The 27,650-nt window shown below is 40.5% G+C and overlaps 1 protein-coding gene across 1 annotated transcript in view; it reads right to left on the bottom strand.

The window, feature by feature from the left end:
* LOC139853403 (cytochrome P450 716B2-like) overlaps positions 1-27,650 on the bottom strand; it is a 31,271-nt gene that overhangs the window by 1,581 nt on the left and 2,040 nt on the right. The gene's annotated exons all lie outside the window — the stretch shown is intronic.

The following is a 27,650-nucleotide window of genomic DNA, read 5'->3' on the forward strand; positions in this document are numbered from 1 at the left end:
TCTCTGTTTTCTACAATTCAACCCCGTTTGTGTTGAAAAATTATTTGTAAGGTGATAATGTCCACAGAAGAGTCAACATCATCTTCCGGAGCTATGATTATGCTCACAGCCACAAACTACACGCTGTGGAAACCTCGGATGGAAGATCTCCTTAGCTGTAAGGATTTGTTCGATCCTATTGAATTGAAGGGTATAAACCCTGATTCTGCCAAAGAGAAAGAGTGGAAGAAATCAAACCGAAAAACTATTGGTCAGATCCGTCAATGGATTGATCATAGTGTCTTCCACCATGTTGCACAAGAGACAGACGCATATGTCCTCTGGAAAAAGTTGGAGGACATGTACCAGGCCAAGACTGCTCGGAATAAAGCCCTACTGATGAGGCGTTTAGTCAACATGAAGCTCAAAAGTGGAACTTCAGTTGCCGAGCATACCAGTGAGTTCCAGAGCTTGGTCAACCAGTTATCGTCTGTAGAGATGCCGCTTGGCGATGAAGTTCAGGCGCTATTGCTACTTAGTTCTCTTCCCGATAGCGGGGAAACGCTGGTAGTAACACTCAACAACTCAGCCCCGAATGGCAAACTTACCATGTCAATGGTCAAGGATGCCCTATTCAGTGAAGAGGCAAGGAGAAAGGACATGGGCACAGATCAGACCCATGCCTTTGTCACAGAGAATCGGGGGAGACAGCGAATGAGTAGTAAAAATAAATGGAGAGGCAGAAGCAAGAGCAGGGGCAGGTCAGCTGATGGCAGAAAACCAACATATAAATGCCATCATTGTGGATTAGAGGGACATATGAAGAAGAACTGCTACAAATTGAAAGAAGAACAACATCAGAACAGTTCACAGCAGAAGAATAAGAGTGGAGAAACATTAGTGACTATCTCTGGTGAGGTAGCTTATTGTTCAACCCATGATGAGACATGCCTTCACGTCTCACGAGAAGAAACGGAATGGGTGGTAGATAATGCAACTTCCTACCACGTGACTCCATACAAGGAATACTTCACAACATACAAAGCTGGTGACTTTGGAGTTGTGAAGATGGGAAATTCCAGTTCCCCTAAAATTGTCGGAATTGGTGATGTCAAGATAAAGACAAGTTCCGGGAGCACAATCACTTTGAAGGATGTCCGCCATGTGCCAGATCTTCGGCTGAATTTACTTTCCGGAGTAGCTCTCGACAAACAGGGCTATGATAGTCATTTCAGTAAAGGCACATGGAAATTGTCAAGAGGCGCTATGATAGTCGCTCGAGGACACATTTGTGGCACACTGTACAAGACTCATGTTGTAACATCCCGCCTTTTTCCGGTTACTTTCCGTTTAACTATTTTAAAGTCCGTTGTATATTTATAACATCTTTCGTTAATACGCTTTTTAAATTATCTCGATTAGGTAATTCACGCACCCGAACGAAACTTGAGGGACTAAAATTGACACGGGGCAAACTAGTTGACTAGGTCAACTAGTCCACCCCAATCACCACCATTCAACCATCTTCATCTCTCTCTCTTTCTCTCTAGCAAGAACACACACACAATTACCAAATTCATTCAATCATCATCTAAATTCGATCTAGGAGGCTTACAACAAAATAAATTACATATTTGTGATCCTCTCTTCATCCTCTTCATTTTGGTACCAACTTCATCTCGTTTGGGTAACATTTCTAAAACTCTAGATTTCTCTAAATTCGTGTTTTTGACTTGAAATGGTGTTAGTTAGTGTCTATGGCTCAAGTCTAACATGATTATATGATTTATATGCTCGATCTCGTTGTTTTAGTGTAACTAGCATGAACTTGAATTTTGGTGTATTGTTCTTGAATTTTGGATGATCATATGTTGTTAGATGTTAAAAGTTCATGTTCTAATTGTGTTCCTAGTATCACTAGCTTCAATTTGATGTGTAGGTTGCTTTAGAAAAGTTCATGAACTTGATTTATGATTTTGGTGAATTTGGGTTAGGGTTTGATGAACTTAAAATGGACTTTTGATGCATTGAATACCATGGATTATTGTTGGTAAGTGTTTAGTTGGATTGTATGTTTGATTACCTTCGAAACGGCATATCATACATGTAAATTGGTTACCCGAATCATGAAATGCGTTTTTAGAACTTGAACCTTTGATTATGAAAGTTTAATGCGGTTTTGGGCTGTTGTAGGTGTTAAATTACTTGTGGAAATGTGTCTAGTCGTTTTCTTCGTCAAATTACCTTCCCAACGGTATAAAATACTTGACTTGATTGTTTGCGGTTTTGGGCTGTTGTAGGTGTTAAAATACTTGTCTAGTCCCACTTTTACTCTTTTTGAACTTATATTTGGGATGAGAAAACATAAACATTTCTTTTACTAAGTGAATACAAGTACAGGAAAACAAACATTCTACATACGAGTTTAGAACGAAATCCTCAATTCGATTATCATTAGTTACACTTGCAGGGTGTAAGTGTAGCGACCCCGACAAATCGTCAAGTGACGGCGTCGACTACGTAGGTCCCATTACCTGGTCATAAGTCTTTAAAACAGACGTTTGACCCAAAATATGTCGCATCCATTCAAGTGTAAAGATTGTTTCAAAGTTTACAAAGATAATTGACCACAAGTTAAGTTACAACGTTATAAGTACAAATGAAAACTATGCGACACAGTTTAAATAAGTTCAAAAGATGCTCCAAAATGCATGTATACTCGACATCCAAGCAAGTATCAAAAGAGTGCGGAAGCATGTATCACTAAGCATTCAAAACCTGAGAAAACATAGAAGAATTTGTCAACGAAAACGTTGGTGAAATCATAGGTTTAGTAAGTATTAAACGTTGTTTTTGAACCACAAGATTTTGTATTTCCATAACGTAGATTATCCAAATCATTTGCATTCCAAAAGTGTTGTTATACGCGAGCACTCAATTATCAAAACTTAACCAATGTTACCCCATCACACAGTGCTAGAACCCACACTAAAACACAAAAATATATTTCATCCGCATAACGGTAGCGAACCGTCCGAATGAGGGTTTGTTAAACCCGTATGGCCACACAATATAAGTTCTCGCTTACACCCTGCAAGTGTAACTAATGATAATCGAATTGAGGCATTTTTGTTCTAACTCGCACGTGGAATGTTTGTTTTCACACTTGTGTTCAAAACATAAAAGTAAGTAGTACAAGATGTAACAAAGTATATGTTTTCTCAGCCCACGATTTAAAAGTATAAAAGTTGTTGAAAAGGTGGGACTATGATCTCACCTTGAGCGAGAGAGTTAATAAAGTACTTCAACAAGTAAACGCGTGCAAAGACAAAGCTAGTCTTGACCTAAACATATAGGTTATATCAATATCGGTAAGCACAAACGGTCAAAGATGTTCAATTAGTCCTATGGCTCGTTACGACTCGATTATATTAACATGTGAATCAACTAGTCAAGTTTCATGCAAGTTACAAGTAAATAATCATGTTAGAAAGGTTGCATAAGTATTTGGTTAAGTTTGACAAAAAGTCAAACTTGGTCGGGTCAAAGTCAACGGAAAAGTCAACGGGTCGGGTTGGGTATCCGACAATTTTTCTAAGTTATATAATCATATATGAGCATTTTGGCCAAGTTTCATGTTAATCGGAGGTCCGTAGCATAGCAAACATTTTACGTCAAAAGATCAAAGCAAACAGCCCATTTTAGTGTATCAGGACGGTGTCCCAAAAATCAGGACGGTGTCCTGATATGAAGAGTGGGACGGCGTCCCAATTGTCAGGACGGCATCCTAATATGAAAGGTGGGACGGCGTCTAGGAGGTTGGGACGGCGTCCCAAAAGGCTTACAGGTCCTGTTTGCAGAAAACACAAGGCACGAGCCAAACTTCAATCAATCCTAGTTTATGATCCGCAAACAATCAAGACATGTATTTTATATCACCGGAAAGCTCTTTCGACAAGGAACACAACTAGATACATTTCCTAAATCAAATTTATCATTTTAGACAACAAAAATCTCGTCGAAAGTTCGTTAAACGTTCCAAAACAAGGTTTCAAGTTCATCAATTGCAATTCAAGTTTCGGGAATCCAATTTATACATATGATATGCCGTTTTGAAGGTAATGAAACATGTAATACAACTAAACACTTACTAACAACATTTCATGGCATTTAAATCATCAAAAGTTCATTTAAAGTCTATCAAACTCTAACGAAAATTCACAAAAATCAATAGTCATGAGTTTGATGTTTCCTTAATCAACCTATACATCAAAACGAAGCTAAAGATACTAGTAACACTTTTAAAACATGCACTTTAACAATCTAACAACATTTGATCATCCAAAATCAAGGATTTAGCAAGCAATTTTCATAATGAACTAGTTACTCCCAAAAACAACAAATCGAGCATACAAATTACATACACGACATCACAATGAGCCATAGACACCAATTAACATACTTTTAAGTCAAGAATACGAATTTAAAGAAATCTAGTGTTTAAGAAATGTTACCCAAAATCGAAGTGGTTAGCATCAAATCGAAGAGGATGATGAGAGGATCAAAAATATGTAGTTTGTTTGGATTGAAGCTCGCTTGAACGGATTTGGATGATGATTTAAGGTTTGAATGTTGAGAGAGTTTGAAAGTATCAAAAAGGAAGAAGGAGGTGAAATGAATGGATGGAGGAGAAGGGTTGACTAGTTGACCTAGTCACTAGTTTTACCCTTTGGCGACTTTAGTCCTTCGAGTTCAAATCGGGTGCGGGATATAACCAAACGATTTATTTTAAGTTACACGGGAGTACGGGAGATATTGAAATCCGATAACGAGAATATTTAAAATGTTACATAACAAAGGATATGAATCTAGATACGAAGGGTATTATTTAAAAAGAAAAAGACGGGCGTTAAAATAATTTAACGGAAAAATGCGGGATGTTACATTATCCACACCTCAAAAGAAATTTCGTCCCGAAATTTAGTTGGAAGTAGTAGTCGATATCTCTTACTCGAGACTTTACGTTGTCAATGTTATGAATAAGTGAAGGCACGTCCTTGAGTGTTCTCATGAATTTGGATAGTTAGGGTATTTCGTTGTATTAAGGTTCGGTTTTTACGATCCCTGGTTTCAACTGGTTTTCCTATGAAGAGAAGTTTGTCATCGATAGTTGATGTATCTAGCAGGATTGCACGTTCCTGTTCCGCAGGACACGTTTCTAAGTTTTTTACATGGTACACAGGGTAAGCGGAAACTTAATTGAGTCAGAAGTTCCAAACGGTAGGAAGCGGTTCCAATACGCCCCAAGGTTTCAAAAGGGTTAACGTGTCGCGAGTTTAACTTTCCCTGATTCCCGAAACGGATTACACCTTTCCAAGGTGCGGGTTCTCAATATTACACTGTTACAGGGATTTTGTGAGGTTTTCATCTAAGTTTGGTATAACTCTTTTGGTGACTATGGGTTGTCTCGAGCCCTTCTCGGACTTGAATGATCTCAATTGTTGTTTCTTGATTGAGTTCAGATTCTGTGTTTTGTTTGCCACATGCGTTGGTTAAATGAACAGGGGTACGACATTAGCGGTCATATAGGGTTTCGGAAAGTGCGGGTGAACACACGAGTGGTAACTACTGTTGTACGAGTGATCTACTAAAGGTGACAATACGAGTTTGTGACATGTCTTTCCAAGACGTAAATCGTTCGTTTGCTCGGTTCATCGGTTTGTGGGTGGTACGTGGTACTCATGTCTAAGCGGGTCTCCAGGGTTTCTTGTAAAACTAGAAGTGAAACGAGTATTTCGATACGGGATAATTGACAAGGATACACCGTGTTGGAATAGAATCTCTTAAGATATGTTTGAACAAGTTAGTTAGGGTTCAAAAAAAAAAAATGTTCGTTAGGACTATTCACCCTCGTGGCGAATACTAATGTAATGTGAGGAGTTTCTCTATCCATGGAGAAATGTTACAAGGAGTTTCCTTAAACGGAAATGCGAGCGATAAAGATAGGAGTGAAATGAGGACTGAGAATAGGATGAGCTTACATCTCGAGGTTGCCATAACGTGCCTCTAGTTGTCGAAAATTGAAGTCTGGAAGAGAAACAAGATAGTACACGTAATTGTATAGTTCGGGGTTGAATAATAGTTGGCCGATTATCAGAAACACAAGGACGTTAAGTCAAAGAAGAGTGAAGTATCGTTGGATTGTGTGTTATCTTAAATTCCAGTAATATCAGACAGTAACGGTGAAATAACAGAGGTATGTGTGTGGTACGTGATGACGAGAAAGCTGATCGGATCTACAGTTTAGTATTCGAATTCTTCGTGCAAAATAACGAATTTTAGTTACGTTAATTTTGAGTCGAGAGAGTATGCCTTTCGGCGTTCATGTAGAAATATTTCCATGTTTGAGTTCCATCTGTTGCTATACGATTTTAACTAGAAATGTTGGTGTGAAGAATCACGCTCAAGGTTCGAACACGGAGAGGTTTAAAGTTTTCCCTTAGTGAGTTAACGAGTTTAAAATTCGGGTAACACGAGAAAAGTCAGAAATGAATCTTCGGTGATAACAGGCGAGATCTAAGATTTTACGAATACAAGTCTGAGTTGAGAGAGTTTCATGATTACGTGTGGCTTGATTTCGAGATTGATTGTAATGCCTTGACCATTAACATCATGGTCTAGAAAATTTGACTTCGTTTAACAGAAATTCTCACTCGGAGAATTTGGTATAGAGTTGCTCTTTTCTCAAAGTTCGAGCGTAAGATGATGATGTTGTTCGTTTGCCTTCTTTACTTGAATAAGTTAAGATGTCATCTATAAATATGATAACAGATTTGTCTAGATAAGTTGCATACGTGGTTTAGGAGGTTCATGAATACGGACGGAGTCCTAAATAAATCAAACGGTACTAAGAGGGATTTACAACTAACGTTGCGAGCTCGAAAAATGGCTTAGGAGACATCGTCTCCCTTAACCCCCAATTGATGATAACCAGAACGGAGGTCGATTTGGAATACACGGGATCCACGCAAATAATCATGAGGTAATGGATACGAGGAAGAGAGTATTGGTTTCCAACCGAAAGTTACTTAGTTCACGATAATCTATACATAAATGTAGGGCAACAATTTCTCCTTAATGAATAGGTTTTGAGTTCCTTAGTTCTATAGGTGTCGAGTCCAATTTCTTAACGCATATCCTCCGATAAAATTTATAGGCACACAATATTTTCCGTCGGTCACTTAAATCGTCTAAGTAGTATCTGGGGGAAAGAGGTGGAATATAAAGAGCACGAGTCAAATCCTTGGTTATAAAACGTCTAACGGTACTCGAATCGAATAAGTATGAAATATACGGTTTGTTGTGAAGAAACGTACCCGTGACTAGTCCATCATCGTCTCGGGCATCCTAGGTGTCGATGTTGTAAGTTCGACGGCGCGCGTTGGTTTTTGCTTTATTCTTTGGGCATTCATTCCTAAAATGACCCGATTGGCCACATTTGTAGCAAATACTCGGCTTTGGTGCGTCGGGCCCCTTTTGAGTGACGGGGGCGGTACTTCCACAATACTTGGCAATATGACCACTACCTTGGCACCGATGGCAAATTAGCTTGCCACATTCACCAAAATGATGCTTGTGGCATTTGTTGCAAAAAGGTCGTGTCCCGGCATAACTTTTCTTGCCGACGGGGGTGAGAGGTTCCTTGGCAAAGTTGTTGTTGTAGTTGCTCGATTGGGGGGCTTCCCATTTTCTTTTGTTGTCACCCGACTCATCCTCGGCTTTAGGTGCCGGCACTTCAATCTCGTCTACCGTTTCGATCAATTGACGGGCCATATTCAGGGCCTCTTGGTGATTACTGGGTTTGGATGACATTACTCCTTGTTTGATGCTCTTGGGAAGACCATCCATGTAAAGTTCAACCCTTAGAGGTTCGGGGGTCACGAGGTTTGGGCACATCAAGGATAGCTCAGAAAATCGTTGATTATATGCCTTTAGGTCATTCCCGACCGCTTTTAAAGTTCTTAGTTCGTGTTCGAGCTTACGGGTCTCTTCGCGCGGGAAGTATTCGGTGATCATCTTTTTCTTTAAGTCGGCCCATGAGAGAGTGTGAGCTTCATCGATACCCACCGATAGCACATACGTATTCCACCATGTGAGGGCGATACCGGCGAAAGTGTGGGTGGAATATTTGACTTTGTCTTGGTCCCGACAACCGCTTATGCTAAAAACGGCTTCTGTTTGCTCAAACCATCGGGTGAGCACAACCGGTCCTCCGGTCCCATCGAAGGTGTGAGGTTTGCACCCCATGAAAGTTTTGTAGGAGCAACCCTCGTTTGAATTACCGGCTCCATGGTTGTTGTGGTTGTAGTTGTTATTGATGTCGGAGGAGATACTAGCCATAGCCGCACCTATGGCGGTGGCTATCATGCGTTGAAAAGCTTGTTCGGAAGTTTCATTACGTGGCCCGCGACGGGGAGGCATTGTTCCTTCAAGACACAAGAATATCGTTGATTAGTATTCTCAATAATACTAATCATGATAGGGAATGATGATGTAGAGAAAATTTTCCTTGACTCGCCTTAAATTCTTTATGTCATAATGTCGGAATGTCCATATGAATCACCGTAATATAATCCCGGAAATTATATTACCCTGATTCTCATGTGCATTTAACATTACCTCATAAAGTCAAGGTGGCGCGTCAACAAAATTTATCAACGTAAGATCAAGATCGAATACGAGTTAGATATGATAGAAGAGTTCGAGTATAGATGCACAAATAGTCAAGTAATTCCTACTTCAGTCTATATGCCGGTTGTAGTCTAGATTCACCTATGTACCCTATGACTCGGGGTGGACACAAATGAACTCTAAATCCCTACAACCAAGGCTCTGATACCACTTGTAGCGACCCCGACAAATTGTCAAGTGACGGCGTCGACTACGTAGGTCCCATTACCTGGTCATAAGTCTTTAAAACAGACGTTTGACCCAAAATATGTCGCATCCATTCAAGTGTAAAGATTGTTTCAAAGTTTACAAAGATAATTGACCACAAGTTAAGTTACAACGTTATAAGTACAAATGAAAACTATGCGACACAGTTTAAATAAGTTCAAAAGATGCTCCAAAATGCATGTATACTCGACATCCAAGCAAGTATCAAAAGAGTGCGGAAGCATGTATCACTAAGCATTCAAAACCTGAGAAAACATAGAAGAATCTGTCAACGAAAACGTTGGTGAAATCATAGGTTTAGTAAGTATTAAACGTTGTTTTTGAACCACAAGATTTTGTATTTCCATAACGTAGATTATCCAAATAATTTGCATTCCAAAAGTGTTGTTATACGCGAGCACTCAATTATCAAAACTTAACCAACGTTACCCCATCACACAGTGCTAGAACCCACACTAAAACACAAAAATATATTTCATCCGCATAACGGTAGCGAACCGTCCGAATGAGGGTTTGTTAAACCCGTATGGCCACACAATATAAGTTCTCGCTTACACCCTGCAAGTGTAACTAATGATAATCGAATTGAGGCATTTTTGTTCTAACTCGCACGTGGAATGTTTGTTTTCACACTTGTGTTCAAAACATAAAAGTAAGTAGTACAAGATGTAACAAAGTATATGTTTTCTCAGCCCACGATTTAAAAGTATAAAAGTTGTTGAAAAGGTGGGACTATGATCTCACCTTGAGCGCGAGAGTTAATAAAGTACTTCAACAAGTAAACGCGTGCAAAGACAAAGCTAGTCTTGACCTAAACATATAGGTTATATCAATATCGGTAAGCACAAACGGTCAAGATGTTCAATTAGTCCTATGGCTCGTTACGACTCGATTATATTAACATGTGAATCAACTAGTCAAGTTTCATGCAAGTTACAAGTAAATAATCATGTTAGAAAGGTTGCATAAGTATTTGGTTAAGTTTGACAAAAAGTCAAACTTGGTCGGGTCAAAGTCAACGGAAAAGTCAACGGGGTCGGGTTGGGTATCCGACAATTTTTCTAAGTTATATAATCATATATGAGCATGTTGGCCAAGTTTCATGTTAATCGGAGGTCCGTAGCATAGCAAACATTTTACGTCAAAAGATCAAAGCAAACAGCCCATTTTAGTGTATCAGGACGGTGTCCCAAAAATCAGGACGGTGTCCTGATATGAAGAGTGGGACGGCGTCCCAATTGTCAGGACGGCGTCCTAATATGAAGGGTGGGACGGCGTCTAGGAGGTTGGGACGGCGTCCCAAAAGGCTTACAGGTCCTGTTTGCAGAAAACACAAGGCACGAGCCAAACTTCAATCAATCCTAGTTTATGATCCGCAAACAATCAAGACATGTATTTTATATCACCGGAAAGCTCTTTCGACAAGGAACACAACTAGATACATTTCCTAAATCAAATTTATCATTTTAGACAACAAAAATCTCGTCGAAAGTTCGTTAAACGTTCCAAAACAAGGTTTCAAGTTCATCAATTGCAATTCAAGTTTCGGGAATCCAATTTATACATATGATATGCCGTTTTGAAGGTAATGAAACATGTAATACAACTAAACACTTACTAACAACATTTCATGGCATTCAAATCATCAAAAGTTCATTTAAAGTCTATCAAACTCTAACGAAAATTCACAAAAATCAATAGTCATGAGTTTGATGTTTCCTTAATCAACCTATACATCAAAACGAAGCTAAAGATACTAGTAACACTTTTAAAACATGCACTTTAACAATCTAACAACATTTGATCATCCAAAATCAAGGATTTAGCAAGCAATTTTCATAATGAACTAGTTACTCCCAAAAACAACAAATCGAGCATACAAATTACATACACGACATCACAATGAGCCATAGACACCAATTAACATACTTTTAAGTCAAGAACACGAATTTAAAGAAATCTAGTGTTTAAGAAATGTTACCCAAAATCGAAGTGGTTAGCATCAAATCGAAGAGGATGATGAGAGGATCAAAAATATGTAGTTTGTTTGGATTGAAGCTCGCTTGAACGGATTTGGATGATGATTTAAGGTTTGAATATTGAGAGAGTTTGAAAGTATCAAAAAGGAAGAAAGAGGTGAAATGAATGGATGGAGAAGAAGGGTTGACTAGTTGACCTAGTCACTAGTTTGACCCTTTGGCGACTTTAGTCCTTCGAGTTCAAATCGGGTGCGGGATATAACCAAACGATTTATTTTAAGTTACACGGGAGTACGGGAGATATTGAAATCCGATAACGAGAATATTTAAAATGTTACATAACAAAGGATACGAATCTAGATACGAAGGGTATTATTTAAAAAGAAAAAGACGGGCGTTAAAATAATTTAACGGAAAAATGCGAGATGTTACAGTAAGTGTAGGCGTGAACTTATGTTGTATGGCCATATGGGTTTGACAAACCCTCATCTCAGACGGTTCGCTACCGTCCACAGATGAAATATATTTTCGAGAAACAGTGTTGTTCTAGCACTATGAATGGGGTATCAACGGACGAAATGTTAAGCCTTGATAATTGGGTGCTCGTGAATATCAACTTTTAGAATGTATTACTATATTATCTTTGATGTAAATCTTGTGGTTCGACTTACTTTTACTCACTTACTTACTTAAACCTATGATTTCACCAACGTTTTTCGTTGACAGATTTCTATGTTTTTCTCAGGTCCTTGAACGATACATGTTACATGCTTCCGCTCATTATTTTGATACTTGCATTGGATGTCGAGTATATATGCATACATGGAGCGTCTTTTGGCTACTTTTAAATTATGTCGCATAAGTTCATTGTACTTATAACTTTGTAACGTAACTTGTGGTGGAACAATTCTTATAAACTTTGAACAATCTTTACATTTGAAATGAATGCGACATATATTTTGGTCAAACGTTGTTTTAAAGACTTATGACCACGTAACGGGACCTAAGTAGACGGCGCCTTCAATGACAATTTTGTCGGGTCGCTACAGATGGTATCAGAGCGTTGGTTGTAGGGATTTAGAGTTCATTGGTGTCAACCACGAGTCATAGGGTACATTGGTGAGTCTAGACTACAACCGGCATATAGACTTGAAGTAGGAATTACTTGACTTGATACCCATGGAACTAGGGAGCTTCGATGTAATAATCGGTATGAATTGGCTAGCCAAAACGAAATCTCACATCCTTTGTGATCTTAACGCGATCCAAATCCCTATCGAGAATGGTGAACCTTTGATCATCTATGGCGATAAGAGTTGCACCGGACTCAACCTCGTTTCGTGTATTAAAGTTAGAAAACTACTCTGTAAGGGTTGTTTTGCGATCCTTGCACACGTTAAGAAAGTCGAGTCCGATGAGAAGCACATAGATGATGTGCCAATTGTTAGTGACTATTCCGATGTATTTCCCGACGAATTGCCGGGTCTTCCACCTCATCGACCGGTTGAATTCCAAATCGATCTTATTCCGGGAGCCGCACCCGTAGCACATGCACCATATAGACTCGCACCATCCGAAATGCAAGAATTGCAAAGTCAAATCCAAGAACTACTTGATCGTGGTTTTATCCAACCTAGCCATTCACCTTGGGACGCTCCGATTTTGTTTGTTAAAAAGAAAGACGGATCCCTACGAATGTGCATTGACTATCGTGAACTAAGCAAATTGACGGTTAAGAACCGATATCCTCTTCCTCGCATCGATGACCTCTTTGATCAATTACAAGGGTCTTGTGTATATTCAAAAATCGATCTCCGCTCGGGTTATCATCGATTAAGGGTTAAGGGGGAAGATGTCTCCAAAACTGCTTTCCGAACTCGTTATGGTAGTTATGAATTTCTTGTAATGCCATTTGGTCTCACTAACGCACCGGCGGTGTTCATGGATCTGATGAACCGCGTGTGCAAACCGTATCTTGACAAATTCGTTATCGTGTTCATCGATGATATTTTAGTCTATTCAAAAAGCGAAGAAGAACATGAGGAACACCTCCGACTTGTGCTTGAACTTTTAAGACAAGAACAACTCTATGCCAAATTCTCCAAGTGTGAATTTTGATTAAAGGAAGTTCAATTTCTTGGTCATGTTGTAAGTGACCAAGGTATTAAAGTCGATCCAACGAAAATCGAAGCCATTAGTAAATGGGAGACTCCTACTACTCCTACTCACATTCGTCAATTCTTGGGTCTCGCCGGGTACTATCGTAGATTCATCGAAAACATTTCTTTGGTTGCACGTCCTCTAACCGCATTAACTCACAAGGGAAAGAAATTCATTTGGGCGACCGAGCAAGAATCCGCGTTTCAAATCTTGAAGACAATGCTAACCACCGCTCCTATCTTGTCACTTCCCGAAGGCAATGATGATTTTGTTGTATATTGCGATGCCTCGAAACATGGTTTTGGGTGTGTATTGATGCAACGGAAGAAAGTCATTGCTTATGCCTCTCGACAACTAAAAATTCATGAACGGAATTACACGACTCATGATCTCGAACTTGGAGTCGTTGTCTTTGCACTTAAAATGTGGAGACACTATCTTTATGGAACCAAGAGTACTATCTTCACCGATCACAAAAGCCTTCAACACATCTTCGATCAAAAGCAACTAAACATGAGACAACGAAGGTGGATTGAAACCTTAAACGATTACGATTGCGAGCTTCGTTACCATCCCGGGAAGGCAAATGTAGTAGCCGATGCCTTAAGTCGAAAAGAAAGAGCGGTGCCTCTTCGTGTCCGAGCCTTAAACATCACCATCCACACAAACCTTAATAGCCAAATTCGGGTAGCCCAAGATGAGGCTCTCAAGGACGAAAACATCTCTCTCGAACACTTGAACGTCATCACCTCTCGATTCGAAGTTAAAGAAACCGGACTCCGATATTTCGCCGGAAGAATTTGGGTACCTAGTTATGGGGACTTGCGAAGCCTTATTTTAGACGAAGCCCATAAGTCAAGGTATTCGATTCACCCCGGTGCCAATAAGATGTACCACGACCTCAAAGAACAATATTGGTGGCCGAACATTAAAAGGGACGTCGCTACTTATGTTGGAAAGTGCCTAACTTGCTCCAAAGTCAAAGCCGAACATCAAAGACCGTCCGGACTACTTCAATAACCCGAAATCCCGCAATGGAAATGGGAAAGGATAACGATGGATTTTATCACCAAACTACCAAAGACGGTTGGTGGTTATGATACCATTTGGGTTATTGTTGACCGTCTCACCAAATCCGCACACTTCCTTGCCATGAAGGAAACCGACAACATGGAGAAACTCGCACAACTCTACATCAAAGAAATCGTAGCCCGACACGGTGTACCCTTATCGATTATCCCCGACCGAGATGGCCGTTTTGTTTCTAGATTTTGGCGTACTTTGCAAGAAGCATTGGGAACGCGTTTAGACATGAGCACCGCATATCATCCACAAACCGACGGACAAAGTGAACGCACAATTCAAACCTTGGAAGACATGCTACGAGCTTGCGTGGTTGATTTCGGAAAAGCTTGGGACAAGCACTTACCTCTCGCCGAGTTCTCTTACAATAATAGTTATCACGCGAGTATTAAAGCCGCACCTTTTGAAGCGCTATATGGCCGAAAATGTCGTTCACCTCTTTGTTGGGCCGAGGTAGGCGACGTGCAAATCACCGGACCCTAACTCATTCACGAAACCACCGAGAAGATCGTACAAATCCGATATAGGCTTAGGACGGCCCGGAGTCGTCAAAAGAGTTATACCGACAAACGACGCAACGACCTCGAATTTCAAGTCGGTGACCGAGTAATGTTAAAAGTCGCACCTTGGAAAGGTGTAATCCGCTTTGGGAAACGCGGGAAGCTAAATCCGCGGTATATTGGTCCTTTCGAAATCTTGGAGCGTGTTGGAACCGTTGCTTATCGTTTAGATCTTCCGCCTCAACTGAGTTCCGTTCATCCTACTTTCCATATATCTAACTTGAAAAAGTGTTTAGCCGAACCCGAACTCGTCATCCCTCTCGAGGAGCTTACTATCGATGACAAACTTCATTTTGTGGAGGAACCGGTTGAAATTGTGGACACCTCCGTCAAAACGTTAAAACAAAGCCGAATTCCAATTGTCAAGGTCCGTTGGAATGCCAAAAGGGGACCCGAGTTTACTTGGGAAAGACAAGATCAAATGCAAAGGAAGTATCCTCATCTATTCGTAAATTCGGAAACGCAAGATCTCGAGGAAGAAACAACGACTACTACGCCTACTTAAATTTCGGGACGAAATTTCTTTTAAGGAGTAGGTAATGTAACATCCCGCCTTTTTCCGGTTACTTTCCGTTTAACTATTTTAAAGTCCGTTGTATATTTATAACATCTTTCGTTAATACGCTTTTTAAATTATCTCGATTAGGTAATTCACACACTCGAACGAAACTTGAGGGACTAAAATTGACACGGGGCAAACTAGTTGACTAGGTCAACTAGTCCACCCCAATCACCACCATTCAACCATCTTCATCTCTCTCTCTTTCTCTCTAGCAAGAACACACACACAATTACCAAATTCATTCAATCATCATCTAAATTCGATATAGGAGGCTTACAACAAAATAAATTACATATTCGTGATCCTCTCTTCATCCTCTTCATTTTGGTACCAACTTCATCTCGTTTGGGTAACATTTCTAAAACTCTAGATTTCTCTAAATTCGTGTTTTTGACTTGAAATGGTGTTAGTTAGTGTCTATGGCTCAAGTCTAACATGATTATATGATTTATATGCTCGATCTCGTTGTTTTAGTGTAACTAGCATGAACTTGAATTTTGGTGTATTGTTCTTGAATTTTGGATGATCATATGTTGTTAGATGTTAAAAGTTCATGTTCTAATTGTGTTCCTAGTATCACTAGCTTCAATTTGATGTGTAGGTTGCTTTAGAAAAGTTCATGAACTTGATTTATGATTTTGGTGAATTTAGGTTAGGGTTTGATGAACTTGAAATGGACTTTTGATGCATTGAATACCATGGATTATTGTTGGTAAGTGTTTAGTTGGATTGTATGTTTGATTACCTTCGAAACGGCATATCATACATGTAAATTGGTTACCCGAATCATGAAATGCGTTTTTAGAACTTGAACCTTTGATTATGAAAGTTTAATGCGGTTTTGGGCTGTTGTAGGTGTTAAATTACTTGTGGAAATGTGTCTAGTCGTTTTCTTCGTCAAATTACCTTCCCAACGGTATAAAATACTTGACTTGATTGTTTGCGGATCATAAATTGTGTTTATTTGGTTTTGGTTCGTGTACTTAGAAGCTTACTGCATCAGACTGAAATATCAATCTGGACGCCGTCCAGAAACTTGGACGCCGTCCCAGCCTTCAAAGCTGGACGCCGTCCAGCTATTTGGACGCCGTCCCAGACTTCAAAGCTGGACGCCGTCCAGACTATCTGGACGCCGTCCAGATACCCTGGCAGGCCACTGTCTTCGTTGGTCATTTTACGGAAAATGTTTGCTATGCTATGGACCTCCGATTCACATGTAACTTGTTCTAACATGCTCATATATGACCCGAACGTGTTGACTTTTTCGTTGACTTTGACCCGACCAAGTTGACTTTTAATCAAACTTAACCAATTGTTTGTGCAATCATTCTAACATGCTTTTATACTTGTACCTTGCATGAAACATGACAATTTGATTCACATGCTATTATGATCGAGTCTTAACGAGCCATAGGACTAATTGAACATCTTTGACCTATCGTGTGTACCGTTATTGATACAACCTATTGTTTAGGTCAAGACTAGCATTGTTCTTTGCACACGTTTACTTGTTGAAGTACTTTACTACTCGTGCACTCAAGGTGAGATCATAGTCCCACTTTTACTCTTTTTGAACTTATATTTGGGATGAGAAAACATAAACATTTCTTTTACTAAGTGAACACAAGTACAGGAAAACAAACATTCTACATACGAGTTTAGAACGAAATCCTCAATTCGATTATCATTAGTTACACTTGCAGGGTGTAAGTGTAGGCGTGAACTTATGTTGTATGGCCATATGGGTTTGACAAACCCTCATCTCGGACGGTTCGCTACCGTCCACAGATGAAATATATTTTCGAGAAACAGTGTTGTTCTAGCACTATGAATGGGGTATCAACGGACGGAATGTTAAGCCTTGATAATTGGGTGCTCGTGAATATCAACTTTTAGAATGTATTACTATATTATCTTTGATGTAAATCTTGTGGTTCGACTTACTTTTACTCACTTACTTACTTAAACCTATGATTTCACCAACGTTTTTCGTTGACAGATTTCTATGTTTTTCTCAGGTCCTTGAACGATACATGTTACATGCTTCCGCTCATTATTTTGATACTTGCATTGGATGTCGAGTATATATGCATACATGGAGCGTCTTTTGGCTACTTTTAAATTATGTCGCATAAGTTCATTGTACTTATAACTTTGTAACGTAACTTGTGGTGGAACAATTCTTATAAACTTTGAACAATCTTTACATTTGAAATGAATGCGACATATATTTTGGTCAAACGTTGTTTTAAAGACTTATGACCACGTAACGGGACCTAAGTAGACGGCGCCGTCAATGACGATTTTGTCGGGTCGCTACAGATGGTATCAGAGCGTTGGTTATAGGGATTTAGAGTTCATTGGTGTCAACCTCGAGTCATAGGGTACATTGGTGAGTCTAGACTACAATCGGCATATAGACTTGAAGTAGGAATTACTTGACTACTTGTGCATTTATACTCGAACGCTTCTACTCATATCTACTCTTAGTTCATCTTAATCTCACGTTGTTAAATTTGATTGACACGCCACCTTGACTATATGAAATGATGTCGAATGCACATATGAATCAGGGTAATATAATTTCCGGGATTATATTACGGTGACTCATATGAACGTTCCGACATTGTGGCATAAAGAATTTAAGGCGAGTCAAGGAAAATTTTCTCTCTATCTTTATTCCATATCACGGTTAGTATTATTTAGAATACTAACCAACGGTATTCTTTTGTTTTGAAGGAACAATGCCTCTTCGCCGTGCGCCACGCCGTGAAACTCCCGAACAAGCTCTACAACGCATGATAGCCACCGCCGTAGATGCGGCCATGGCCGGTCACTCATCCAACAACAATAATAATAACAACCACAACAACAACAACAACAACAACAACAACAACAACAATGGAGCCGGTAACTCAAACGAGGGATGCTCCTATAAAGCTTTCATGGGGTGCAAACCTCACACTTTCGATGGAACCGGAGGACCGGTTGCTCTCACTCGATGGTTTGAGCAAACGGAAGCCGTTTTCAGCATAAGCGGTTGTCGGGACCAAGACAAGGTCAAGTACTCCACTCACACTTTCTCCGGCGTCACTCTCACTTGGTGGAACACCTATGTACAATCGGTGGGTACCGATGAAGCCCACGCCCTCTCTTGGGCCGACTTGAGGGAAAAGATGATTGTCGAATATTTCCCTCGTGAAGAAACCCGAAAGCTCGAACAAGAGCTAAGAACTCTAAAAGCGGTCGGAAACGATCTCAAGGCCTATAATCAACGATTTTCTGAACTAGCCTTGATGTGCCCAAACCTTGTGAACCCCGAGTCTTTAAGGGTTGAACTTTACATGGATGGTCTTCCAAAGAGCATCAAACACGGAGTAATGTCATCCAAACCTCCTAATCATCAAGAAGCTTTGAACATGGCCCGCAAATTGATAGAGACGGTGGACGAAATCGTAGTACCGGCACCTAAAGCCGAGGACAAGTCGGGTAACAACAAAAGAAAATGGGAAGCCACTCCATCAAGCAACTACAACAACAATACCTTCACCAAAAAGCCTTTCAACAACGACGGCAAGAAAGGTTATGTCGGAACTCAACCTTTTTGCAACAAATGTCACAAGCACCACTCGGGTGAATACGGCAAGCTAATTGGCCACCGGTGCCAAGGAGTTGGTCATAAGGCCAACAATTGCACAAGCGCCGTCCCCATCGCTCGAAAGGGGCCCAATACTCCAAAAACGGTCACTTGTTATGAATGTGGCCAAACGGGCCATTATAGAAATGCATGCCCGAAGAGGAAAGATAACCCCAATACGCGCGGCCGAGCTTTCAACATCAACACCGAGGAAGCCCGAGATGATAACGAATTGGTCACGGGTACGTTTCTTCTCAACAACACTTATGTTATTTGTTTATTCGATTCGGGTGCCGATAAGAGTTTTGTATCCAAGACTTTGACTCATTCTTTTAATACTCCACCACGTCCACTAGATACCACTTATACCATTGAAGTGGCCAACGGAAAACTATTGAGTGCCGACACATATTACCGGGGGTGTACGTTAAACATTTTGGGTAATGAGTTTGAAATTGACTTGATACCCATGGAACTAGGGAGCTTCGATGTAATAATCGGTATGAATTGGCTAGCCAAAATGAAATCTCACATCCTTTGTGATCTTAACGCGATCCAAATCCCTATCGAGAATGGTGAACCTTTGATCGTCTATGGCGATAAGAGTTGCACCGGACTCAACCTCGTTTCGTGTATTAAAGTTAGAAAACTACTCCGTAAGGGTTGTTTTGCGATCTTTGCACACGTTAAGAAAGTCGAGTCCGATGAGAAGCACATCGATGATGTGCCAATTGTTAGTGACTATTCCGATGTATTTCCCGACGAATTGCCGGGTCTTCCACCTCATCGACCGGTTGAATTCCAAATCGATCTTATTCCGGGAGCCGCACCCGTAGCACGTGCACCATATAGACTCGCACCATCCGAAATGCAAGAATTGCAAAGTCAAATCCAAGAACTACTTGATCGTGGTTTTATCCAACCTAGCCATTCACCTTGGGGCGCTCCGATTTTGTTTGTTAAAAAGAAAGACGGATCCCTACGAATGTGCATTGACTATCGTGAACTAAACAAATTGACGGTTAAGAATCGATATCCTCTTCCTCGCATCGATGACCTCTTTGATCAATTACAAGGGTCTTGTGTATATTCAAAAATCGATCTCCGCTCGGGTTATCATCAATTAAGGGTTAAGGGGGAAGATGTCTCCAAAACCGCTTTCCGAACTCGTTATGGTAGTTATGAATTTCTTGTAATGCCATTTGGTCTCACTAACGCACCGGCGGTGTTCATGGATCTGATGAACCGCGTGTGCAAACCGTATCTTGACAAATTCGTTATCGTGTTCATCGATGATATTTTAGTCTATTCAAAAAGCGAAGAAGAACACGAGGAACACCTCTGACTTGTGCTTGAACTTTTAAGACAAGAACAACTCTATGCCAAATTCTCCAAGTGTGAATTTTGGTTAAAGGAAGTTCAATTTCTTGGTCATGTTGTAAGTGACCAAGGTATTAAAGTCGATCCAACGAAAATCGAAGCCATTAGTAAATGGGAGACTCCTACTACTCCTACTCACATTCGTCAATTCTTGGGTCTCGCCGGGTACTATCGTAGATTCATCGAAAACTTTTCTTTGGTTGCACGTCCTCTAACCGCATTAACTCACAAGGGAAAGAAATTCATTTGGGCGACCGAGCAAGAATCCGCGTTTCAAATCTTGAAGACAAAGCTAACCACCGCTCCTATCTTGTCACTTCCCGAAGGCAATGATGATTTTGTTGTATATTGCGATGCCTCGAAACATGGTTTTGGGTGTGTATTGATGCAACGGAAGAAAGTCATTGCTTATGCCTCTCGACAACTAAAAATTCATGAACGGAATTACACGACTCATGATCTCGAACTTGGAGCCGTTGTCTTTGCACTTAAAATGTGGAGACACTATCTTTATGGAACCAAGAGTACTATCTTCACCGATCACAAAAGCCTTCAACACATCTTCGATCAAAAGCAACTAAACATGAGACAACGAAGGTGGATTGAAACCTTAAACGATTACGATTGCGAGCTTCGTTACCATCCCGGGAAGGCAAATGTAGTAGCCGATGCCTTAAGTCGAAAAGAAAGAGCGGTGCCTCTTCGTGTCCGAGCCTTAAACATCACCATCCACACAAACCTTAATAGCCAAATTCGGGTAGCCCAAGATGAGGCTCTCAAGGACGAAAACATCTCTCTCGAACACTTGAACGTCCTCACCTCTCGATTCGAAGTTAAAGAAACCGGACTCCGATATTTCGCCGGAAGAATTTGGGTACCTAGTTATGGGGACTTGCGAAGCCTTATTTTAGACGAAGCCCATAAGTCAAGGTATTCGATTCACCCCGGTGCCAATAAGATGTACCACGACCTCAAAGAACAATATTGGTGGCCGAACATTAAAAGGGACGTCGCTACTTATGTTGGAAAGTGCCTAACTTGCTCCAAAGTCAAAGCCGAACATCAAAGACCGTCCGGACTACTTCAATAACCCGAAATCCCGCAATGGAAATGGGAAAGGATAACGATGGATTTTATCACCAAACTACCAAAGACGGTTGGTGGTTATGATACCATTTGGGTTATTGTTGACCGTCTCACCAAATCCGCACACTTCCTTGCCATGAAGGAAACCGACAACATGGAGAAACTCGCACAACTCTACATCAAAGAAATCGTAGCCCGACACGGTGTACCCTTATCGATTATCTCCGACCGAGATGGCCGTTTTGTTTCTAGATTTTGGCGTACTTTGCAAGAAGCATTGGGAACGCGTTTAGACATGAGCACCGCATATCATCCACAAACCGACGGACAAAGTGAACGCACAATTCAAACCTTGGAAGACATGCTACGAGCTTGCGTGGTTGATTTCGGAAAAGCTTGGGACAAGCACTTACCTCTCGCCGAGTTCTCTTACAATAATAGTTATCACGCGAGTATTAAAGCCGCACCTTTTGAAGCGCTATATGGCTGAAAATGTCGTTCACCTCTTTGTTGGGCCGAGGTAGGCGACGTGAAAATCACCGGACCCGAACTCATTCACGAAACCACCGAGAAGATCGTACAAATCCGAGATAGGCTTAGGACGGCCCGGAGTCGTCAAAAGATTTATACCGACAAACGACGCAACGACCTCGAATTTCAAGTCGGTGACCGAGTAATGTTAAAAGTCGCACCTTGGAAAGGTGTAATCCGCTTTGGGAAACGCGGGAAGCTAAATCCGCGGTATATTGGTCCTTTCGAAATCTTGGAGCGTGTTGGAACCGTTGCTTATCGTTTAGATCTTCCGCCTCAACTGAGTTCCGTTCATCCTACTTTCCATATATCTAACTTGAAAAAGTGTTTAGCCGAACCCGAACTCGTCATCCCTCTCGAGGAGCTTACTATCGATGACAAACTTCATTTTGTGGAGGAACCGGTTGAAATTGTGGACACCTCCGTCAAAACGTTAAAACAAAGCCGAATTCCAATTGTCAAGGTCCGTTGGAATGCCAAAAGGGGACCCGAGTTTACTTGGGAAAGACAAGATCAAATGCAAAGGAAGTATCCTCATCTATTCGTAAATTCGGAAACGCAAGATCTCGAGGAAGAAACAACGACTACTACGCCTACTTAAATTTCGGGACGAAATTTTTTTTAAGGAGTAGGTAATGTAACATCCCGCCTTTTTCCGGTTACTTTCCGTTTAACTATTTTAAATTCCGTTGTATATTTATAACATCTTTCGTTAATACGCTTTTTAAATTATCTCGATTAGGTAATTCACGCACTCGAACGAAACTTGAGGGACTAAAATTGACACGGGGCAAACTAGTTGACTAGGTCAACTAGTCCACCCCAATCACCACCATTCAACCATCTTCATCTCTCTCTCTTTCTCTCTAGCAAGAACACACACACAATTACCAAATTCATTCAATCATCATCTAAATTCGATCTAGGAGGCTTACAACAAAATAAATTACATATTCGTGATCCTCTCTTCATCCTCTTCATTTTGGTACCAACTTCATCTCGTTTGGGTAACATTTCTAAAACTCTAGATTTCTCTAAATTCGTGTTTTTGACTTGAAATGGTGTTAGTTAGTGTCTATGGCTCAAGTCTAACATGATTATATGATTTATATGCTCGATCTCGTTGTTTTAGTGTAACTAGCATGAACTTGAATTTTGGTGTATTGTTCTTGAATTTTGGATGATCATATGTTGTTAGATGTTAAAAGTTCATGTTCTAATTGTGTTCCTAGTATCACTAGCTTCAATTTGATGTGTAGGTTGCTTTAGAAAAGTTCATGAACTTGATTTATGATTTTGGTGAATTTAGGTTAGGGTTTGATGAACTTGAAATGGACTTTTGATGCATTGAATACCATGGATTATTGTTGGTAAGTGTTTAGTTGGATTGTATGTTTGATTACCTTCGAAACGGCATATCATACATGTAAATTGGTTACCCGAATCATGAAATGCGTTTTTAGAACTTGAACCTTTGATTATGAAAGTTTAATGCGGTTTTGGGCTGTTGTAGGTGTTAAATTACTTGTGGAAATGTGTCTAGTCATTTTCTTCGTCAAATTACCTTCCCAACGGTATAAAATACTTGACTTGATTGTTTGCGGATCATAAATTGTGTTTATTTGGTTTTGGTTCGTGTACTTAGAAGCTTACTGCATCAGACTGAAATATCAATCTGGACGCCGTCCAGAAACTTGGACGCCGTCCCAGCCTTCAAAGCTGGACGCCGTCCAGCTATTTGGACGCCGTCCCAGACTTCAAAGCTGGACGCCGTCCAGACTATCTGGACGCCGTCCAGATACCCTGGCAGGCCACTGTCTTCGTTGGTCATTTTACGGAAAATGTTTGCTATGCTATGGACCTCCGATTCACATGTAACTTGTTCTAACATGCTCATATATGATTAAAAACCTCAGAAAAATAGTTCGGGACCCGACCCGAACGTGTTGACTTTTTCGTTGACTTTGACCCGACCAAGTTGACTTTTAATCAAACTTAACCAATTGTTTGTGCAATCATTCTAACATGCTTTTATACTTGTACCTTGCATGAAACATGACAATTTGATTCACATGCTATTATGATCGAGTCTTAACGAGCCATAGGACTAATTGAACATCTTTGACCTATCGTGTGTACCGTTATTGATACAACCTATTGTTTAGGTCAAGACTAGCATTGTTCTTTGCACACGTTTACTTGTTAAAGTACTTTACTACTCGTGCACTCAAGGTGAGATCATAGTCCCACTTTTACTCTTTTTGAACTTATATTTGGGATGAGAAAACATAAACATTTCTTTTACTAAGTGAACACAAGTACAGGAAAACAAACATTCTACATACGAGTTTAGAACGAAATCCTCAATTCGATTATCATTAGTTACACTTGCAGGGTGTAAGTGTAGGCGTGAACTTATGTTGTATGGCCATATGGGTTTGACAAACCCTCATCTCGGACGGTTCGCTACCGTCCACAGATGAAATATATTTTCGAGAAACAGTGTTGTTCTAGCACTATGAATGGGGTATCAACGGACGGAATGTTAAGCCTTGATAATTGGGTGCTCGTGAATATCAACTTTTAGAATGTATTACTATATTATCTTTGATGTAAATCTTGTGGTTCGACTTACTTTTACTCACTTACTTACTTAAACCTATGATTTCACCAACGTTTTTCGTTGACAGATTTCTATGTTTTTCTCAGGTCCTTGAACGATACATGTTACATGCTTCCGCTCATTATTTTGATACTTGCATTGGATGTCGAGTATATATGCATACATGGAGCGTCTTTTGGCTACTTTTAAATTATGTCGCATAAGTTCATTGTACTTATAACTTTGTAACGTAACTTGTGGTGGAACAATTCTTATAAACTTTGAACAATCTTTACATTTGAAATGAATGCGACATATCTTTTGGTCAAACGTTGTTTTAAAGACTTATGACCGCGTAACAGGACCTAAGTAGACGGCGCCGTCAATGACGATTTTGTCGGGTCGCTACACATGTGAAGATCTGCACAGACAGTATTAATGTTGCAGAAAAGGAGGCTTCACAAAATTTATGGCACCAGAAACTCGGCCACATGAGTGAGAAAGGGTTGTCTACCCTAATAAAGAAGAAGCTTATCAATGTAGGCAAGGACGCTGCACTAGATCCTTGCAATCATTGTCTGTTTGGTAAGCAGCATAGAGTCTCGTTTAATTCCTCTTCAACGAGAAGATCAGAGTTACTCAGTCTGGTACACTCTGATGTTTGCGGTCCCTTAGAGGTTGAATCAATTGGCGGCAATCGATATTTTCTGACATTTATCGATGATACTTCTCGAAAGGTGTGGGTATATTTCTTGCGGACGAAGGACCAGGTGTTCGATTACTTCAAACAGTTCCATGTCATGGTAGAACGTGAGACAGGAAAGAAGTTAAAGTGTCTTCGATCCGACAACGGCAGTGAATACTCTTCCAGGAAGTTCGATGCCTATTTCAGATCATATGGCATCCGACATGAGAAGACAGTTCCACGCACCCCTCAACACAATGGTATAGCAGAAAGAATGAACCGAACAATCATGGAACGTGTTCGGAGCATGCTCAGTATGGCTAAGCTGCCAAAGCCATTCTGGGGAGAAGCAGTCAGAGCCGCATGTTACTTGATCAACCGATCTCCATCAGTACCACTGAATTTTGAAGTTCCGGAGAAACTTTGGTCTGGAAAGGATCCATCATACTCTCACTTAAGAGTATTTGGATGTTTGGCGTACACACATGTATCCAAGGAGCTCAGGCAGAAGCTGGATGCAAGGACCACTCCATGCATATTCATAGGCTATGGAGATGAAGAATTTGGATACAGATTATGGGATCCAAAGGAGAAAAAGGTGATCAGAAGTAGGGACGTGGTGTTCCATGAAAGCCAGACAATAGAAGATATTGAAAAGCCCACAATATCTCAGAAGACAAATGTTGCTGCTCAGGTGCCAGAGGCAACAACGGAATCATTCATGAGAAATGAATTTTCAGTGCAGGAAGAAATGCCAGAAGTAGAAGATAATGAGGAAAATGACGGTGCTGAGCAGGGGGAGCCACAACCCCATCTGCCAGACGTTCTAGCACCATCACAAGGTCAAGATGATGGTGGATCTCCTCAGAATGTTCCAGAAGTTCGTAGATCTGAACGAGGTCGGATTCCATCGAGTAGATATCCAGAATCCGAGTACCTTCTACTTACTGAAGATGGAGAACCAGAGAGTTTTCATGAAGCAGTAACTCATAAGGATAAAGAAAAATGGTTGCTCACAATGCATGATGAGATGGATTCTCTGCAGAAAAATCAGACTTATGAGATCGTAGAACTTCCACGCGGGAAGAAGGCACTGAAAAACAAATGGGTGTTCAAGCTGAAAAAAGATGGTAGTGGAAAAGTGGTGAAATACAAAGCACGGCTTGTAGTCAAAGGATTCCAACAGAAGAAAGGAATTGATTTTGATGAGATATTTTCACCAGTAGTCAAGATGACTTCAATTAGAGTCATACTTGGATTGGTCGCAAGTATGAACTTGGAGCTTGAACAGATGGATGTAAAGACAGCTTTTCTTCATGGAGATTTACAAGAAGAAATTTACATAGAGCAACCGGAAGGTTTTGAGGTTTCAGGAGATAACCTCGTATGCAAGCTGAAGAAAAGTTTATATGGATTGAAGCAGGCACCTAGGCAGTGGTACAAGAAGTTTGACTCGTGCATGGTGAGTCAAGGGTACAAGAAAACTGCAGCAGATGAGTGTGTCTACATTCAGAAGTTTTCTGAAAAAGATTTCGTTGCTCTTCTACTATATGTAGACGATATTTTGATCGTAGGGAAAGACGCAACGAAGATCAACCAGCTGAAGAAAGAACTCTCTAAGTCTTTTGACATGAAAGACTTAGGACAGGCTCAACAGATTTTGGGAATGCAAATAACCCGAGACAGAAAGAATAAAAGGTTATGGCTATCTCAGGAGAAGTATATTGAACGAGTGCTTTCACGTTTCAATATGAACAATGCCAAACCTGTTAGCATTCCATTAGCCAACCATTTCAAGTTAAGCAAGAGTTCTTGTCCCTCATTCAAGGAAGAGATCGGGGAGATGTCTTCAGTACCATATTCTTCAGCAGTTGAAAGTTTGATGTATGCGATGGTGTGTACAAGGCCCGATATTGCTCATGCAGTGGGAACAGTGAGTCGTTTTCTCTCCAACCCCGGGAAAGAGCATTGGAATGCAGTGAAATGGATTCTCAGATATCTTAAAGGTACAAAGAATCTATGTCTTTGTTACGAGGGAGCTGATCCAATCTTGGAAGGCTATACAAATGCGGATATGGCCGGAGATCCTGATAGTAGGAAATCTACTTCAGGATTCATTTACACTTTTGCAGGGGGAGCTGTTTCATGGCAGTCAAGATTACAGAAGTGTGTTGCATTATCCACAACTGAAGCAGAGTATATTGCTGCCGCAGAAGCTGGAAAAGAAATGTTGTGGTTAAAGCGTTATCTCCAAGAATTTGGAATCAAGCAAAAGGAGGACAAGGTACATTGTGACAGTCAAAGTGCTCTAGATTTGAGCAAGAACTCCATGTACCATTCCCGTACAAAACATATTGATATTCGCTATCATTGGATACGCGAGTTAATTGATCGACAACTGTTGAGACTAGTGAAGATCCATACAAAGGAGAATCCTGCGGATATGTT

Source organism: Rutidosis leptorrhynchoides, chromosome 6 (assembly GCF_046630445.1).
Source record: "Rutidosis leptorrhynchoides isolate AG116_Rl617_1_P2 chromosome 6, CSIRO_AGI_Rlap_v1, whole genome shotgun sequence".
Lineage (NCBI taxonomy): Eukaryota > Viridiplantae > Streptophyta > Magnoliopsida > Asterales > Asteraceae > Rutidosis > Rutidosis leptorrhynchoides.